The 6,968-nt window shown below is 37.3% G+C and overlaps 1 pseudogene; it reads right to left on the reverse strand.

Annotated features, from left to right (window-relative positions):
• Positions 1 to 248: 248 nt before the first annotated feature.
• On the reverse strand, positions 249 to 2,272 carry LOC137138133 (ladderlectin-like; annotated as a pseudogene).
• Positions 2,273 to 6,968: the final 4,696 nt, after the last annotated feature.

Below are 6,968 nucleotides of genomic sequence, written 5' to 3' on the forward strand. Positions count from 1 at the left end.
AAAAATAGTTGTTTTACTCTTCTTGCCATTTCATAGTGTTGGGTACAAACTTTAGCATCCAGCCGTAGATGCTATAATAATCCTGGATCTTAGAGAAGATGTAAAACTGGTAAATGCAACAGTGAGGGCTGAAAAAGCGGAAGCCATGATGATGAACCATTTAAGACAGACTAGTTTGTTTCAATGCTTGAGAGTTTTATTGTTGCATCAGAAAAGGAAGAACAACTTGCTGCAGAATAAAAGTGTGCTTAAAGCTTTTTTTTTCTTTTTTTTTTATAGTTTAAGATATGCTAACACAAACAGGGCTCCACCGTTGTTTGTACTTTTGACCAGTATTTCTTGCGTCTGTTTTAGCCCTTGAAACAGTTGTTATACTTAGCGCACACGGATTGGAAAACTGCATCACATTGCATATCATCCCAGAGTTTGTTATCTGTAAGCAGAGAAAACATGTGAGTCAGTCTGTGTCAAATAAAACAAAACTTGAGACTGTGAAATAGGACATGATCACATCTCTATTTGGACAAAATTGTTTAGACTGAATATTATTAGAACTATTAGAATTTTGCGATTTACCACTAAAATTCATTTGTAAACATCTCTGAATGCCCTGATAATTATCAGGTTGTCCAGCATCCCAGTTCGTGTATTTGAAAACACTTCCATCAATCCAGAACCAATTGCTCAACTGCAAAAAAGAACAAAATTCAAACCAGTAATATTACAAGGAAAAAAGTACATTCTCAGCATTGTGCGTCTTTTCTCATGTCCAGCAGTACTGTGAGCTAAATATTAGTTAGCATATTAGCAGGCTAACAACGGCTAATTAGCTTAAACCGAAAGTCACCTGGTTTTCAGTTGTTTGTTTATAATAAAGTGTTGGATAAAAGAAAATGCAAAAGAGGATAATTGTGGTAATAACATAATGATTAAACATGTTTTGTTTTGTTTGGGTCTGGCTCTGTTCCACTAGTTCTTGTAACTTAATTGAATATGATACTGAGCATTTCATCCATCAGTCTTTCTAGGGAAATTAAGTTGATCTTCCTGTTTGATGAATAAGCACTAAACAAACTGACTGAACCACAGAACATGAGGTTGGAAATGTCCAAAACTGTTAAAATATCTTTTTCTAATTCACAAATCAGCGCTTAAGAGAGAAGTCCAAATGCTGTTGATGTCTTCCTCACTTTCTTGTACAAAGTCAATTCCTGTGTAAACTGCATGAAGAACTGAATAAAAGTTGCAGAAACTGTCACCCATCGTGTCAAAAAAGACAGTGTGAGATGACCCCAGTGTATAAACCAGTAGAGACTGTGTGTAATAGTCAATGCTACACTGCACCTTCTGTGCATTAGAACCTCCATACATGTATCCAAAGATTTAGCAGTGGCAGTTAGGATCAACCTCTGAATGGCCTGGTACTCTTCAGCACTGTGTACAGATGCAAGGTTTGCGTCCATGGTCTGGCAGTTCTTCTACAAGGGACATAAACAGAGACAAATAACATTAAGCTGAGATAGATGCTTGTATCAATGATAACACAGACTAAAGAAACATTGTAAAAAGACTTTGCACACAATCCAGATCAGCCTGGTTACCTGAGCATCAACCCAATTCATGGGGTTGGCAACAAAGAGGAAGCAACGGTCATAGTACTGAGTCCAGCCACAGGGACAAGATGTGGACCTCTTGACAACATCATGCTCTCCTGAAGGAAAAAGGGGAAAATGCTAAAAACAGTTCAACCTCCAAGTAATATTTTTTCAAATCTCACTTCTGTGTGATTTCTTCTCATTATCCTTTAATGTTACAAACTCACTGCTGGAAAAAATAAAGAGAGGAGAGCAACAGCAGAGGCAGAAGTGAGTGGAAATGGGGGGAAGTTTCAGATTTGCTCGACATTTATGGAGAGTTGTTAAAGCAAAACAGATGAAAGTTAGTGCAAAAAACAGGAAAATATGAGATATGATGAGAAGATATGAGAAAATATGAGAGAAATTTGAATAAAAGTCTAGAAAAATCTCCACTTACGTTCTTGAGTTTGTCTTTTTTAAAAATCTGATTTTCAATCTTTGCATCCGTAAAAGCTATGGTTTGAATGAGCAGATGTTGACTATTATCTTCTGTAAGAGCAATATATACACACGATGCACAATGTGCTGTAACACTTACCAGCAGCTCTGGTTGAAGCCATCATGGCACAAAGAAGTGCAGCCAGAGTCAGAATCTTCATGATGAACATAATGAAGATGATGATGTGAAAGATGATGATAATCTGCAATAAAACATAGTTTTTTCAGTGTTATTTGTAAAGAGAACAAAGAACTCATAGAGACTAACAATTTATTACGCAGAGGACAGAAGACACAGAGTTCATATCAAACCTACTGCAGAACAACGGGCACAGTGTCGGCCTGGAGCTCGGTCTTCCTCTGTGAGGATACTGAAGGCTGAAGACCAGCTCTTATATACACTTACTTGCCCGGCTCACTTTACTTCTCCAGAACTTAGCAAGAAAACACACTTAGAAATTCAAACAACACACACAATACAAACAGATGTATTTCACTTATAACTTATGAGTCACGCTCAGCTCGCACTGCAAAAAGATCTTCATTGGTGAAGCACATACTACTACTACTATACTACATTTAATATGTAAAAATAAACATAAATAAATTATCTCTTATTTTTTTATTTATTGAAGTGACCAATAGTCAATATTTATTCAAGGTTACAGAAACTCATTATTACCTTTTGTTAAAATTGTGTGTGTGAAACTTGCCAAAAAGGTGAGTTTCCAAAACTCCATAAAAGAACTTAAATCACTTGGCTTTGAATTAAGCTGTTTATGTGGTGCAGTTTCTTTGCTGAGGCCAGATTTACTGGAGTCTTCGTGGAATTATTCTCTACTTCACAGCTTTAAGTATTGATTTACTCCATTTAATCCAGTTTTAGAGTGAAGCTGCTGGTTGGTCAGAAACACAGCAGAGACACAATCTGTTAGCGCTGTGTGTAAATCCTTGTTCATTTTAAAATAATACTGACTCATTTAGATCTTACTGCAATTTACAGAAGGGAACTACATGTACCTTTATAATACTGTACTAACTCCGTGCAGTATCTGATAGTTAGCATCAAAAACTGAACAAACAGCATCATCTGGGGAACCTCAGTGCTGACTGGTTCAGTGCTGAGTCTCAGGAGTTGAAAACATCTGGAAGGACTCCAACAAGCACATTACCCTGGCATACATGGTTAAACATGGCTGTTGTTGAACTGACAGACGTCGTTTTCACTCATTTTATTTCTTCAGATGTGAACTGCTAACTTAAATAAAATTGTCTGTTATGTTTCTGCTATTTTCATTTTATGCTCTACTTTACGATTTTCAAAATCCAAATACCAATAATTTCCACCAACACCTAAAACCTGTATGTGAAATATTATAGCATTTTTTAAGTTTTATCAAAATAAATATTTTCTGCAGTGCAATATTTCTCTCTCTGTTATTCTACTGGGCAGTTTTTCATGTTACCGATATTTATCTCGTGACAGTGCCGGCTGAGAAAACATCTTCATCTTCACCAACACGCAGATTGAATTTCACATTTTCACTGATGCTTATCAGACAGCCACCCTGTACAAAGAGCACGTCAGAGAGAGTCATTGGGATGAAACCATTTATTTATTTATTTTTGTCCTTTAAGCTTGTCCTGTGAGTTCAAGATTCAAGAATCAAACAACTTTATTAATCCCATGGGAAATTGTGTTGCCTTGTTTCAGCTGCTCCTGTGAAAAGTAGAAAAGAAAGGAAGAAACTTCCACCAAACCAAGACAATGTACAAGTACAAACTTCTGATCAATAAGTAAGAAAACAAAACCCTGCTAGAGGAGCAAACATAAATGAAATAGAAACATAACCTTTTGTCCATTTTGAACATTTAGTCCATTTAGTCCAGATCAGGGTGAATGGTATGAAACCATGATAACTCCTAATACCCCTCATCCCTCTTGAAAGAGATGATTAGTCGTGGCCTTCGTGGTGGATGTGTGAAGTGGTCTTCATCTACTCGATGTTCAATGGCATATAGTTCAGTGAAAAACACAATGCTTTGAAAATATTATAATTTAGTTCTACTGATTTCAACAGGTAAATTCCCACTGACCATCTCAGTTTCAGATAGAATAAACCGACAAGAAACAGTGCAGTTCTACTACTGGCAATTCATTTCATTTCATTGCAAGAGATTTAATAAAGCCTTTGGTATTTCAATTTGTTCAGTTGGTGCCAATTTGAAACAAAACCAAATCTTAAATGTTGGGAAACTTTCAGTGAGGAAGTTATTTTTTTATTCCGCAGAACAAAGTTGTGCTGAAATCAAACATTCACGCCACTCTCATTAAAGTCAAGAAAACCAAAGAGAAATATCCTGCTCATTTTCCTATGTAGCATTGCAGCAATAGAAGTTATGAAAATAGATATTAAGTCAACTTAAAAATGAAACTGGTAACTGAGACAGGAGAGTTTGTAAAGATATACAATACACCCATCAATGTTTGTGGTAGATTTAACAGTTTGGCAGCAGTTCTTGGCATGTGATATTATCTACTTTGACTGCACTCCGATACAGTGTCGAGCCTTCAAAGATTTTTCAAAGCCTCATGCAATAATGTTATCATTATCATTATTGTCACACTGTCATACTATTGGCTTTATCTTCTTATAAAGGTACTAATCAAAGAGACAATCCACTTCCTGTTGTTGACGTTACAACATCAAAAAAGAAAATAAGTTGTCAAATAATATATCACATCTAAGATATCATGGTTATAAAGGAGATTGCAAGAGTTGCTTGAGTTGACAAATGCTTAGCTGCCTCCTGCTGAAAGTCTGCACATAGTAGTACTTCCAGGAACATACCTGTATATAGAAGGCCTAACAGTTGACAATCCATACTGTATCAGAGGATAAGCCATGGCATAAAAGGATCTGCCTGCAGAGCTCAGAGACAGAATTATTGCAAGGCACAGATCTGTGAAGTAATATACAAAACAATATCTTCCCAAGAGCATAGTGACCTCCATAATTCTCAAATGGGAATTTGGAATGTTTTGCACAATCAGGACTCTTCCAAGAGCTGGTCACCCAGCCAAACTGAACAATCAGGAGAGAAGGGCATAGTAAGAGAGGTGCCCAAGAACCAAATGGTCAGTCTGAGCTCGAGAGATCCTGTGTGGAGATGAGACAAAGTACCATAAGGACAGCCATCACTGCAGCCGTCCCACTGATCCAGGGTTTATGGCAGAGTAGCTAGATGGGAGCATCTCCTCAGCCCAGACACATAAAAGCAACACAGAAGTGGCTTAGGGACAATTTTCTGAATGTCCTAGAGTGGTCCAGACAGAGCCCTGACTTGAACATCTCTGGAGAGACCTGAATATGGCTGTCTATCAACAGTCACCATCCAATCTGACTGACTTGAGAGGTTTTGCAAAGAAAAATGGCAAAAAATCCCCCAATCCAGGTGTGCAAAGCTTGTTGTGTGATACCCAAAAAGAATCGCTTTAACAAAGTGCAGTATAAACAGAGTGTAAAAGTCCTGAATAAATAAATGCATGTTACTAAGTGTAGATTAACAATTAAAAAAACAAATTAACCAGCTGTAGTATCAGGCTGCGGAATAACAAACATGAAACAGAGGAAAAAGAGACCTGAATATTTTCTGAATGCACTGTAGATCAAAAAGCTGAAGCTGTTTGCAAGTCTATACTTCGTCACATTGAGCCAGGACAGTGAAACGGAAAGTTTGTTGGTTAACCTTCATGAGTAAATGTACAAGTCATGCTGGAAACAGAAGGGGAGTGTTTTACACAGAATGTGTTTTGTATATTTGTTTGGTAAAGATAAGCTCAAATAGGTCTAGAGCACCAGGGCAAACGCAGAGACATTTCAGCTATGCTGTCTTCTTTTTGGCAACATTGAAAGTCATTCACATTAGTATCAACAGGAGCAATTAAAAAGGAAACAATTGTTGTACTGTAGATTATGACTTTGATTAAATCCACCCCAGCGAACCCTTTTTCTGTCCCCTCCTAAAAGCTAAAAATAGGCAGATTATGTAAACTTGTTGTTGATCTGTTCTCATATTAAACTATATCATCCCCAGCAAAAAGTAAGGTAATGGCAAGGCCACATCAATTATTTTTACTCTACACTGAAAACATTTGGGCCTACATCAAAAGATGGGTATGAGGCCAAAGGTCAGATATTTATGTCCCTATTTGGAGAAGATTGCAGATGTACTAGATTTCTGAGGTCTTATTGTCAACACAGTTTAGTTAAGATGTCCTGCAGGTACAGTAACATACACCTGTTTACAAATCGATAGTACTGACTCCATCTCTGCTCCACACAGACAGCAGAGAAAGAAAAGTTCCTCAACAGGAGAAGGGAGAACGTGTTTAAGAACTGTGACACTCAGCATACTGTTCTTTTTTATACTATGTGTAACAATAAAACAGTAGTTGAACTATTTTTTGATCTCTGAAGTTTCAGCATGTCATACAGCATGTAAAAGACTGCAACGTTAGGCTAAAGGAAACCAAATGTGTGTTGTCGACGTTCGAAAAAAGGTTGATTTAATCACGTGGTGGGTGGTTGTCATATCTTGATCTGTCACTGGGTTCACATACAGTACAAGTCCTTCCATCCAGCTTTAACGCCCACACAGACCATGTGTTTGTAGCCTCTCATATGACCCAATGAACTGCTTGTTGAAATAGTGCTTCCATAAGGAAAAAATGGCACCTTTTCATATAGCACTCCTTTTGACATCCCACATAAGAATAACAAATAACAGTCTGCCAAAAAAGATGTACTCCCTTAACATTGCATCACATCTCACAAGACCTGCATCACTTGGATTTAAACTGTAGTCTTATGTTTTAAAGTGCCAGTGCCT

Source organism: Channa argus, chromosome 12 (genome assembly GCF_033026475.1).
Source record: "Channa argus isolate prfri chromosome 12, Channa argus male v1.0, whole genome shotgun sequence".
Taxonomy (NCBI): domain Eukaryota; kingdom Metazoa; phylum Chordata; class Actinopteri; order Anabantiformes; family Channidae; genus Channa; species Channa argus.